A 14,403-nucleotide genomic window follows, 5' to 3' on the forward strand; every position below is an offset into this window, starting at 1 on the left:
TAGGTTTGACACGTCTCTGCCAGACATGCAGGTTTATACTCTTGCTCGTTTCAACAGAAATCCCGCCGAATGATACAAATTTTCTCTTGAGTCCAAACTCCTGGCCTGTAGACTGGAGACATAGTTTTCCTCCTCTGGTGACGGGATTTCATGACAAGTAAACTTTCAAATTCTCTTCAGGCATGCAGACTTATTTCAGATGATACTGTCATCTCAAGTCATTAATCCTGATGTCTATATGTAGGACCGATGGAGAGCCATTTATCTAATGTCACAGCCTGATTATTACGTGCAGAAATGGAAGAAGTATTCAGATACTTTACTCCTGTACAAGTACTAATATAGAGCATTAATTCAGAGCTGTGTTTCTGTCCAATAGCCACTCTGCTTTTAGCTCTGTTCACCAGCTAGTCACTAACTAGCTGGTCTCCTGTCTGGTGCTGGGCATGTTACCCAGTGGGTTAATCGGAGGGGGGGGGGGGGGGGGGGGGTTGTTGCCAAAAACAGCTGCCTGCTGCTTTACTGATGAGAGTGAATCAAAACACAAAAGTCACGGGTCATAAAACAAAAACAATGAGCTAAAAGATGATAAAAGGAACTGCAGACATTGGTGACAATTCTCTGTGGGTTTATCACTAATATGGTCATTTGATCTATTGTTGATATCAAAATATTGATTATAGCAGCTTTAACTATCTGTTATCTATATTTGAAATATTTGAATATTTCATATTAAAACACATTTAAATATCCTTAGGTATAACTTATTAAGAGGACTGGGGGTGTGCTTTGATCAGACTTGATTGGCAGTGGTGTCTCCCTGGCAACATGAGAAAAAAACTTAAATGTATTGTCAGATGGACGCATTTCAGTTTGTTTTCAACACACAACACTTTTCCAAGTACACTTGAATATTATCACTGATGCATTCAGGTGTAAGCAGCATTGACTGTAAATGTTGTAGCCGGTCGAAGTTGAAACAATTTCGACGACTTCATACAGTTTTGGGTAGTTTAATTATAGCAATGCATCATATTTATAATCTGATTAAATGTTTTGGATGTAAAATCTACAATGTAACTAGCGGTGAAGTGAAAAATGCTATATTTCCTCCTAAAATGTAGAACTAAAAGGGAAACCGAATGTACCAAGTTACTTTCCAGCACTCTCACACACACATCAAGTAACACATTCATATACCAATATACACTCAGAGGTCTGAGCACAAACATAACTTATTCTTATGGTTACTAACTCTCATAGTTTAACATGCACACAAAACATAAAACAAAACACCTTTACATGCCAACATATACTCAGTTGTTCTGTCTTTACAAATACTCGTGCCACAAACACACATGCACAAAGAGCAGAAACAGATTTCACGTGCCCTCTTCTACTTCTAGGTTGGGATGGATTTTTCTGATTCTGTCGGGGTTTTGTGGGGTGCAAAGAACAGCTTTGATGTCACCATATATCTTCCTGATCTCTCTGGCTCCACTCTGGCCTCCGCTACCTTCAGGTTTTACTTAAAGCACCACCAAACGTCTAATTTAGGGCCCGGCTTATGGAAATTGGACTTAATATACTGCTTGCCCCTTTCTCCCCGAGTACCTTAACAGCCCCTTTGAGATGGGGAACGTAACTCACCAGTAAAGGTGTTTGGCCGAAATAAGGACTGAAAAAATGTGTGTTGAAACGTGCAATGTGACGCCTGGCTCCAAAACAAATGAGGATGCATTTGGAAAATATGATAATGGAAGTATGTAAGGATGTTTCCAGCAGGTTGTGCATTTTCAACACTGCTGTGATCTTACCAGACGGAGTGAGGAGTTTAAGAACAGACTATTACTGCAATGAATGTTGGCTTCACCAAAATATATAATCACATTTTCATTTGTACTATATATATATAAAAATATATGACATGTATTGTGGAGAAAATTGCCAGTTTGTGTCTGTGACAGTGTGTATGCAGCTGGTTTTAGGTTATCAAGTTGACGCTAGCAGCCGCTGCACAGGGAAGTCGGTCAGGAAAAGCAGTTGAGTAAAGAAAGTACAATAAAGCTCAACATGAAGCCAACCAGAACAGTACAAACACACAGGCACAGTCATGTCTTTTCTGCACGAGCACCATCTGAAAATAAAAAGCACGAGAGCTACAGCGTTTGACGCTAGGAAAGTCAGTGGATGTTTCTTTTTAAGTTTTTCTAATACGGTCTGCAGAGAGATGTCAAGTTCTGAAAACCTGTAACACAGTAAACTGGAACTGAACTGAAGTGCAGGGTGTCAGAGCATGATACAGATGAAGGGGACAAAAGTGGACTAATAAAACACTGGTAATACTTTATTTGACCCCCATATAGCATTTAAAATACTTAATAAATGATTTATAACACGTTAGTGTTTAATGTATTTGTCAAAAGAACTCCTTTATATCTTCTCCCACCTATTACTGGTGTATTACCAGTTAATCAATGCTAGACAACATTTAACATAGTTTTGAACCCACATGTGAATCATCTGTACATGTGTGTAAAATGTTTTATAACACACTGTAAAGCACAACATACTTGATGCACGTCACTTGGCGTTCATAGCACACACTGGTCATAGACTGTCACATGGACAGAAGAAGAAGTCGTAAGGGTATATATTTTCGTGTGTATATATATGTGTGTGTGTGTGTATATATATATATCTTTTGTTTTAAGGTTTTGTTCATGTGTGTAATTTATGCAGCTGTGTTACACTGTGTTATAAAGTATTCATGATATACCAGTTATTGGTGCCTCATAGGAGGGGTTATAAGTGATGACAAATACATTATACTGTGTTATAAACCATTTATAAAGGATTAGTATTTGTTTATGAATGCTAAACAGGGGAGGTTACCACACTTCTTTGATTCAAGGTGAAAAGTTGGCAACAACAGGAGATGTAATGCCATACCAGTGGTTTTGCATGTTTTAGCCCTTTTTTATACAAATCACCATTGAAATATGTTTTTTCTTTTTGTTTTACTGGTCTAGGCCTCCCTAAATTTCCATTCATTTCTGCACGATGTAAAAATCTATTGGTGATGAACTAAAACCTCCAGTATGGACATTTAACATGTTGTCATTGGTCAACTAATTCCTCAAACACACTGTATATTATTTCAGCAGATCCAATGAGAGTGTAGTTCTGGCTCGGATAGTAATAATAATCATTTCTGCATTAAACTTCAATTTGTGGTTCATCGTAGAGCCATAAACACCCTATTCTAATTCAAGCGGTCTCCTTTGTGCATATCTATTCTGTCCCACCCCACAGCCCAGTTATTCAGAGGGCGATCTTTTGTATACACAGGCAACTGATACATGCAAATGCTGAAATCACCTTAACAAAACATGTGCACTAGGCCAGCAGTCTCTCGCATCCTCGCTGCATTTGAATAAAAATGCACCTTGACGCTGAAAGAACGAGAGAAAAGAAAAAAAGAAGAGAAGCCCTGAAATGTAAGCTTGTCTGTCCTTGATATCCCCGCCAATTTATTCCGCCTGTCTGTCAGCACTACCATCCATCTGTAACATGAAGACAATGATGAAGCTGTCTCTCATTTGGCAGCTGTGGCCTCTTGTCAGGAGCCAACCAGCTCCTTTGCATGCAATATGAACGTCTACGTCTGCCTACCTCGCAGCAGGCCAGTCTTCATATTAAGCAGGTAGAGCTGGTTGGAGACAATCGGTAATGGCGGTGTAAAGCTAGCTGTAGCGGTCAGAAGGGGAGGTGTGAGCATGAATTATTCCAATTGTGCCTCTGAACAGTGTTGACATCTGCATATAACAATGCAATCAGACCAGTCCCGAGCAGCTGCCAAGACAGGTAGAAGTGTGCAGATCTGAAAAACCCGAAACCACTGCCAGTGCCAAAAAACCTCAAGGTGACACATCCTGTGTACTTCAAAAACAACAGAAGGGGTTTGCAAAGCCGGCAAAAGAGCAGCAATTTACTACACCTAATGACGAATACGCCCAGAGGAAGAAAAAGTGCACACCTACTGTAGCAATGTCTCTGAGAACAATCACTACATCCGCATATGCTTAAGTCAATCACACCGCAACGGTAACAAGTAGAATATCTTTTCAGGTTACATCAACCAGCAGAGAGCGTGAACTATTGTTAACCTGTATTTACTCAAAGAAGGTTAGCTGTCACCACACCGCCCTGCATCAACATCTATACATGAGCCCCTTGTTTTCTATTGTTCTGTGCCGATATTTGATTGATACACATATATTCTGTTCCTCGCATCAATAAAACCACAGTTGTGGTGCTGCTGACCGCTGAGCAGCTGGGTGCACAGGCTTTGATCAAGGGCACCTTCATGCTGTTTACAAAAGGGAGGAGAGAGATTTACACTTTCCCTTCTCCTGACATGATTTTCCCGGTCCCGGAGATGGGGATTCACACCCCAGCTTCCAATCACAACCCCACCCGACTCCTCCAATTGGTCCGTTGAAACAGCACAAACATACTGACATAACACCTCGTCTCATCTGCCCGGCTGAGGCTTCTCCCTGATATTTGTGGATGTACAACTTACCCTCTGACACTTAAAAGAGGAAGCGGTGATGGATGGAGTCCGAGCAACTGACGAAACTGAAGAAGACACTTTCTCATGTTATTATGAGGGCGCTTTCATCAACCGGAGGAGGTGACTGACTGGACGATGGAAGAAGATACCAGAAGGGATAACTGGATTCTCCTCCGCAAACTCCACCAGAGCTGAAATACTCTCCAGTGTGTAGTTCAGATGACACAGACATTCAAACAAATATAAGAGTAAATATTTCTTATGCACACATACATGCTGAAACACTTAGACACACATAAATCTTATGCATTGACATCATAATCCTCAAAAGAACACTTTGATTGACTGTCAAAGGTGTGTACTTCTACTACTGTTCATTACAGAACCAGTCTGAGATCTGAACTTAACTACAGAGATTTGTAGGAAAATCTGTACGATCTATTTTAGGGTAGGAGTGTGTTTGGTTAAAAGTGGAGACAGTAACCTTGGGTTGAGGGTTAAAGAGAGGCCAACACTGAGCACGGTTAAACATCCACTATTAACCTGCAAAAACTGGTGCCGCATTTTGGTCAAAGAAGTTGATGGTGTTTAAGCTAAAGACACCAGGAATACAACTTCCTGGCTTTTCAACATTAGATCGTGTGCTCATGAAATACCACTAACAGAAAAACTTCAAATATGTTGCATACAGTATCCTCAGGAGGAGACAAATCAGTTTTCATCCATTCTTAGCCAAGCTAGCTGCATGGCTTTATGGGGATGTTGGATAGATTGCCTTGAAATTTGACGCAAACATTCATGGTCACCTCAGGATGAATCACAGTAACCTTAGTTATCTTCTGACTGTTCATCAAGTGCCATCATCAGGTCACTTTGTCCAATACTTTGGTTTATGACCTGCAAATCTAATGACATCAGCCTCAGCTGCACTTTGTGTTTAGTGCTAATTAGCAAATGTTAGCACGCTAACACGCTAAACTAAGATGCTGACAATGATAAACATACCTGCTAAACATCAGCATGTTAACAATGTCTTGAAAGCATGTTAGCAAGCTGATGTTAGCATCTAGCTCAAAGTACCGCTGTGTCTTAATACTCAAATGGCTCAAATTCTGATATTGGGTGTTTTCAGCGTGTTTTTGATGCTCCGAAAAATATCTATAATTCATTCGTCAAACTCTTGAGTGGACGGTAGTAATAGGAGCATATTAATACACGTGGATCTTTAAATGAGATGTTCAACAATCACATACAGGTGTAAAGTTCAGGTGTCCACATTTCTTTGACCATGTAGTGTAGATAGACAGACCTCTGACAAGGTCACAGATGAAAAGGAAGGGCAGAAACACAAAAGAGACTGAAAGAGACAGAAGAGGCTGATTTATTGACAACAATGTGGAGACGTGATGGATCTGGGCATCGAGGGAGCATTCCTCCCTGAACAGACGTGACGGAGAGAAACAGAGATGTGGCAGAGAGTAGAACAAGAAAGGAAACAGGACAGTCAGACAGGAAAATCAGAGCAAATGTTTCAGAGTGAGAAAAAAAATGGAAGGACAACCAGAAAGAGAGGAAATTAAAATAAACTGACGATAGATGAGATAAAAAAAAAGGGCAAATAAAAGAGAGAAAAGGTTACAAAAAGGAAAAGAAAAAGAGATTAAAGACTGGGAAGAGAGAGGAAAGAGGGAGAGTGCAGAAGAAGAAAAGAAAGAAGACACAGGAGGAGAAAGAAAGATCACAAGGGAGAAAGACGTGAGACAAAATAGGGCTGACACAGACAGACGAGGGAGGTGGAGATAAAGATAGGAGGAGAAAAAAAAAAGGGAGAAAACAGCTTTTCTAAACCAGCCAGGAGGAGAGTGCCAGCTGTGTTTATCTGACCTTTGACCTCAAGGCCACTCCAATCTCTACAAGACCTCAGCCTGACTAGCAGGCGCACACACACACACACACACACACATTCATATGTACCTCACCACAGTACGGCTGCAAACAGTGGACCACTGAGGCACTACTTTACCTGATTAAAACAGAGCAAAGGTTAGATCCACTGACCAGGCAGGAAGACTAAACTATCCTCCAACCATGTAACAGTACAGACAGCCAGTCTGTTTTTTTAATCCCGTCATTTACACTTGACTCATATCCTTAATTCTGAGACATTGGCATAGTTTTCCCACCTCGCCAAGCACACAGTTTTGCTTCTTTCATTGTAATCTGGCAATTAAGGCTTTTGCAAATTCTGGCAAACAACTAATTCTTCTATAATCAGTTTGTGAAGACCAAATCAACAAACTTGTATTAATCCGCAGCTGAAAACAGTCTCAAATTTACCTTTTACTCTTGTTTGAGTAACATTTCCTTGAAACTACAGTGGTGACCTGTTTCAGGACATCACTGAGCTTTTTAAAAAAAATACAAGTATACATGTTTGTTAGCTATTTTTTAAAGCTTTACATCTTCAGTGTCAGTGCCACAGACAGGGTGGGGAAGCAAAGAAGTATTGAGAGACAATAAAAAAAATGAAATAACTCCAGCTTTATCCTTTAAATTCCATGTGTTTCGTGGGGGAACGAATCACATCATCATCTCAACACTGAGGTGTCCTTTCATAAAGTGGGGACTCATTGAGACAGGTTTTGAAAAAGAATCAAAATCAGTGCAGCAGAGGTCGAGATATCCTGACTTTTAATTGCTGTTCAAGCTCCAAATCAATCACATTAAATCTTACATTTCCCATTTAATGCAACCTATAGCATATTTTTTGCTAAACCTGCTAAACCTTCCCGCCTGGTAAATGCCTACGTCTTTCAAACTCCACAACCCAATTTGTAAAACAGGCTTTCATGATATGATTAAATCATTTTCTATATTTCCCACAGTATCTTTAAGATTCAAAAGGAACAAACAAGTGTGAAGTGGAAGAAAACCAAAGAGAAGTTTTTCTGCTTTTTGTGCCAGAAGAGGGGAGCTGCTCCCTAATCCTGCAGCCGTGGCCTCTGGCAATCAGCTCCTCTCACAGGCCAGACACACACAAACACACACTTACACACAATGTGTAGGCCAGATCAAAGCCTGACAGCCTCCACAGACCCCCACTACAGCCTGAAATATGTCTGCGGGCCTCCATGCCTTGCCTCTTTTTCTCGTTTTTGCCCATTGCTCCTCATCTTTCGCCGTTTCCCTCATTTCTTGCCCCTCTCACCCTTTATCTCCTCTGTCCCCAAATCTGTATTTCGTTCTCTCCCCCTTTTCTCCCTCTTTCAGCTCTGTGTCTCTCTGTCTGTCCCCGTGAAATATCTCCAGCTGGATTTAGCCTCTTCCTCCCCAGCACTCAGCTCTTCAACCCAAGAGAGAGAAAGAGAAGCAGCTGGTTTTACACAACAAGAGGAAGGGATGGAGGGGGGGGGGGGTGCAAGGAGGTAGATGGGAAAAGAGATATGGGGAGTGAGAGATAGAGAAAAATGGGAGAAGGTGACAGAGGAAGAGTGGGCGATAGAGAGAAATAGAAGGGAAAAGTAGAGCAACATGCTAACATTCAGCAGGAAGTAGTGCAGCCTTTAGATAGCGAGGCAGAAAGTAATGATGTGGAGGTCAGGATGGAGTTTTTGTTTTGTCAGTGATCAGTCATCAGCATTAAGCTTGCAGAAATCGCCATGCACATGCAGATATTGCAGGAAATTCTACATTTAAAAACATTTAAAATGGATTTGTTATTACAAATGAGTTGTATTTAACAGTAATTTCTAGGAGACAGGCATGGCATCAAATCTGCAGCATGTTTAGTATCTCTTTAACTACTCTATGTTTGATGTACCTGTGGAAGTTTCCCAGTCCTACAGGAAGTTACATGTTTTACAGTTTGCCTGGTTTGAGCCTCCAAAAGACCCAGAGTGAAGCAGAAAATATTCATTAGAGCTCCTGATGCGAGTAAATCAAACACGCACAGAGCAAATGATGAGGACAAGTGGTTGAAATATGCAGATAGGAATAGTCAACAGGGTTAAAGCTCGGTGCTCTTCCTCCGGCAGCAAACAAGCAGTTTGTTTAGATTAAACAGAAGACAAACTACATTGTTAGAGTTGCCAACAACAATCATCAGGGCTGAAATGAAAAGGCCGCCACTTCTCATCAACATAAATTCCAAGAAAAGAGACACCGCAGCATCGCCCACGCTGTCTGAATGAAAGAAAAAGCAGAAACCTTTGGGATTACACATTAAACTCAGCACCGATGAGAACACCGACTAAACATTTGGAGTCTTTCACATCACTTAATCACACCTATACTTAACATATTAATTTGGCATTTGAGGATTAGTTTCGTAAGTTACAGTGGCGACTGTTGATTTCTATGATAGATAGAGTGCTTTGGGTTTTAGCACACCCGTCCTTGGAATGAGTCACAGCATTATACTTCTCAGACTGAGACAAACAGAGATTACTGGGCTTACCTACTGCCACACAGGTAGCCACACAAGGACACACACACACAAGCAACCAGCAGACAGCAGCTAAAGCTTTAAGATACAATTAAACACAAGCACCAAAGGCATGAAAGCAGATCCAGTACTGTAGCAATCATTTTCAACTGTTGCACACAAAACTAATTATGATCAGGTACGCAGCAGAATTACGGTTTAAAGGTGTTTGAGTGAGTTGAGTTTAATTCATCTTGTTAAAAGAGCCTTTCGATCACTTCCAAAGATGCATCAGTGACAAATGTAGGTTGGATATGGACAGAACAATGCACCATAAGCTAGCATAGATGTCATACATTTTGTATTTCAAAAGAAATAGTGCTCAAAAGAAACCTGCTATGTTTGAGCAAAGGCTGCCCTGCAACACGCGCCATTTAAGATTAACGTGGATTATTTGAAATGTGAATCTGTGTGAAAAGACAGAAAAAAAACAAATTGTTTTAATATTGAGTTGTTGGGGGGGGGGGGGGGGGTTTGGCAGAGCAACATGTGTTAGACATTGTTTGAAATTCCAACCTAACAGCTTCACAAAACAGTCTGTTAAACCTGATGACATATTAAGACGCACATTTAACTTATTCTTTTCATTGTCTTGTAAATGAATTCTTCATTCGAAGGCAGCACTGCATCCCAGAGACTCTCCTGTTATTGGACAGGTGGGGTCACCCTGCCTTACAGACTAGGTTTTTATTAGTCTGGGTTTAAAAAGGAGTGTTTTAGTGTCCCGAGATGATCTCAGTGTTGTTTCAGAGCCTCTGCTGCCCCAACGACAACAAACACGTGGAGGAAACAATGATTCCCTGCAGAACAATTCAAAGAACAGTTCAAAATTAAAAGACACCGATCAATGATACTGAACATTGTTGGGTGCTTTAATAGCATTAGTTGTTAAACCCTGCTAAATAAAACAAAACTAAAAAAGGAAAAAGAATGAGATTAATTTAATGAAGATTAGTTTAATTAAGTTATTATTTTGGACACTTGTATATAACAAAACATAGTCTTGTCATTCCAAGAAAATAAAAAATAATAGGAAAGTATACAACTAACTGTAAAAGTTATCTGCAAAATTTGGCAAGATAATTTAAAGTGTACACTGTTTTATACAACATCATTTACAAAAGTTGATTAATTTGTTCCTCCTGTCCTTGTAGTGTGTATCACCTGTCATATTTATATACTGTATATCTAATGATTCCAATATACTTTTCCCAGTTTAATTCCTATTTATTATATCTTGTGTAATCTGTGGTCACAACAAAAACATTTGAAATAATAACTATCCCTAATATTGTCATTTTTACCATAAAATATTCACAACAAGATCCAACCTACTTGTTGTTTCCAGAGCTTTGAACCACATCTCGTGGCCTTTGTTGTCATGGAGATGGATTTGTCATCACAGCACTTCAGTCACGTGATAACAGGTGGTCATATATGGGGGGGGGGGGGGGGGGGTAACCCCTGTTTCTGTAAGGAAGTGGTCTTTTGTGTGTGTGTGTGTGTGTGTGTGTGTGTATGTGTGTGTTGACATCAAACTGGTTCCCAGTTGAATTTACCTTCAGACCATTATGTCCATTATGTTTGCATGACACTGTATACTGTCGGCTACAGTAAGTCAATGGGAAGACTCCATAATAAATGTGCTTGTTTGAATGACAGTGCTCGAATTACAACACACACATACCCCAACACATATAGACAGACACAAAGAAACACACACACCTTTATACACACACACACACACCTCTCACCCTAAACCCAATTCCACAGCCGTCTACTGCGTACATTGTCTGCTGCTACCGAAAACGAATTAGTCACACATGTTTGCATTTGTACACAAACCCGCCCAGAAACAAACACAACAGGCGCTCAGGGTCACACACGCATGTATAAACACACTCGCATAACACGCATGTGCACAACCACACACACAGAAACAGGTGAGGATGTTTCAACGCACACACATGAAGACAAACACGCCAACATGAGCGCACTCCTCTGCAACGCAACACACACACACACACACACACACACACACACACACACACACACACACACACACACACACACTCTACACTGGTGGTCCTGCTTGGAGAAGAGCTAAAGCTCCGTCTCTTTTGTCTCTCGTGGGAGGCCCAGACAAAAGCAACAACCTGACAGGTAAACAAGCCGTCATGTTTGGGCAGACCTACCTGAGAAAAGCTCTCACCCTTCTCAGCCTCACCCGACACACCCTCCTCCCACCTCCTCCCACCGTCACCAGCTCCAGTCTGCGGCTTTTCTTCCCCGACGTTCCTAACTGCGTCTCCTAGTCTCCGTCTTTGCCCTCGTACATCCAGCGTTTAACTTTGCTTTGTAAAGCTGAACAGAAACATTGAGCTCTCATATGAAATCACAGTTGGGGTGCAAATTAGAGGCCCGACAGGTGATATAACATAATATTGTGGAAGCCATATTGGAGGCTCATAGCTCCAGAGCAAAAACTGATTGTGTTTTAACATACAGATGTAACAAAAGATGTGCCATTTCTGAGTTAAAACTAATTTGCTCACTGACTACTACTTCCTTAAGATATTAGTTAGCTAAAAGGAAGGTTAGAATATACATGTATATCTGATTACCACATTATTCTGCAGCTAACTAAATACTAGCATTTTCTGCAGCTTTATACTTCAGCTCCACTACATTTGAGAGAAATGTTATGTTTTACTCTACTACATTTATTTTACACCTGCACACAAGTTACTTCGCAGATTTTACAGGAAATCACATAGGCTATGATAAGCTTATAAATTATAATTTTATATTTTTTAATAATTTTATAAAGATTAAATAAGTGGCTCCCAACCTTTTTGGCTTGTGACCCAGTTGAGATGTCCATGAGTTGTTAGCAGCTCATCATAATGAGATTTCTCGATGAGAAGTTCTCGGATACTTTCATTTAAATACCTTTGGAGGCTCAAAGAGGTCAAATTATCCAATATTTCACAAAGAAGCAAAGATTTTCTCTTATCTCAAAAATATACAATATGAATTTGTGTGGCAACACCTTGCTATTTTCTTCATTCATAAACGTCATAGATGACTTGGCCCTTTTAAAATCAGGGTATATTTCTTATATAAGGCTGTGATGCCGCATAAGACACCTCTAGACCACAGAAGATAGTATTTAAAGCGGTTTCAGAAGTTTTTCTGCCTCAAAGATAACATTTTCACTGCGATGCTGAATATGTGGAGTTTGCCCTCAGTGCAAAAATAGCAGCATCACATTTCCATATTGGCCAAATCTTCTGGGTTTCAGAATTATTGAGAAAAACACTGAGTGTTTGTCAGGTTGGCATGGAAACTGAAATGCATCATCCTAAGTAAGAAATATTGGTCAAACCCAAATTATCAGAGCATTAGGCCAATGATGACATTTGGTTTCATATGTGTGTAATTCTCCCTCACACAGACTTAAGTGCACAGAGATGCACAAACAGCAAATCCCCGCCAACTACAGCCTTTCCAAACAATTCAAAACATTTGGGAATAAAGTCTTGCAGCGTAAGACAAGAGTCTAACAAAAGCCGCCCACACCTGCTTCATCACTGCAGTGTATTTCTAGTGTTTTCATTCGGCACTGCAGATGTCAGATGGTGGAAGATCACGACCACAGGGACAGAGGAGGGGGAGGAAGGGAGAGACAGGACCAAAAAAACAGACAAGAAAAAAACGAATGAGTGCAAAGAACAAAGAAGCTTAGATAGAGAGACTTGTGATATGATCAGGGATGTAGAGGAGAGTAAACAAATTACCTTAATTCAGTTTATTCACCTTTTTATTTACAGTAATATTGTTTACTCAGTTTTTATGCATAATAATAGAGCTTAAACACCTTTTTATTTGGGCAAAGTAGGAGAATTATAAAAGAAATAACACATCCTTCCTCTTACAAATTAAAAGGTTAATTCATAACAGTAAAACACGCCCTTACTCAAGTCAATACACACAGGAGTTTTACTGCAACAACTTTGGTCTTGGTCTGGTATGACCAATAGCTCAAGGTGGCTAATGCTAGCTAATGTTCAGATGCAAACTTTAGATGGATATTGTGTAACTGCCATTACTGAGTCAGTTTGCTGACTGTAGGACATACCAGTGTATTCTGATCTGAAGCCCCTATCGGCTTTCCAAAAATGTAATGAGTCACCGTTTAAATCAGTTTTATGATGTGACAACTCTAAGGTTAAAGTTTGGTTAGGTTTATTCACAAAAACAACTGGGTTAGGTTTAGGGAATGATCATCATTAGGGTTGAATTAAGTACTTTGTTATGTTTAATGGCGCTTCGTCATCATGGTTACAATATTAAACTTGTGGTTGAGGTTGTGGAACAATCAGTCCATCCCTCCCAAACTCCTTCCTACGTGGACTTTCAGCCCGCCATAATTACTACAGCCGATAGAGGTCTTTGTCACTTGAACTTAAACATACAACATGTTGTTTTGGGGCACTTGTTGAAACGACTGATGTTGTTGTTCCTCCTGGGAGGACAGTGTCAGCTAAAGTTACATAAACTCATTTTAAAGTATATGGCACATTTCCTTAATTAACCTCACTCAATATAACCTGAACCAAGTGTTTATTACTGTAACCATGACAACAAAGGTCCCCTAACCTTAACAAAGTAATAACCTTAAACCAAGGCATGATTTCCCTAAACCTAACTAATTGTTTTTGTGCCTAAATCCAACCAAACCCTAACCATACCATTGTCACATCATAAAACTGTTTTGTTTTTCCAACTGTGATTTTAGAACGGTTTTGGATGGCACAGATATACAACGTCGTCCTGTTGCTAGGGGCGTTATCTGGTTTTGGAGGGTCTGGACAAATTACTTGTTGTTTAATTTGGAGAACAGAGAAGTCTGGTTGGCTCGTGGTCAGCGAGCAGGTCAGAAATGAACTGGGGAGGGAAATTTCTTTTAAGATTTTGAAGATGATTCTGTATTTCTCTGGGAGCCATTTACACTTACAGTACTTAAGTAACATGCTCAGCTTTGCGTGTATGCATTTCATTATTCATAAAACAGTATGTGAAGATAAGGAGGCATAACAGCATAAATGAACGCATTAAAGCGTAGATAGATTTAGAGCTATACAGTATTTGGGCAGTGATTTTGCTTTATGATGATCACCAGCGAGAGGTCATAGGTCACTCTTTTTATTGAAAACTACCTCATCAGATAAGACTGACAGATGGGGAGCAGTAAAGACAGAAGAGTTGAGCGCTGTTACACGAGAAGCCATGTGAAGCTGTTTGCGTGTGCTGCTGTGGGAAAACATTCACTCCTGAC

This window comes from Enoplosus armatus, chromosome 13, assembly GCF_043641665.1.
Source record: "Enoplosus armatus isolate fEnoArm2 chromosome 13, fEnoArm2.hap1, whole genome shotgun sequence".
Taxonomy (NCBI): domain Eukaryota; kingdom Metazoa; phylum Chordata; class Actinopteri; order Centrarchiformes; family Enoplosidae; genus Enoplosus; species Enoplosus armatus.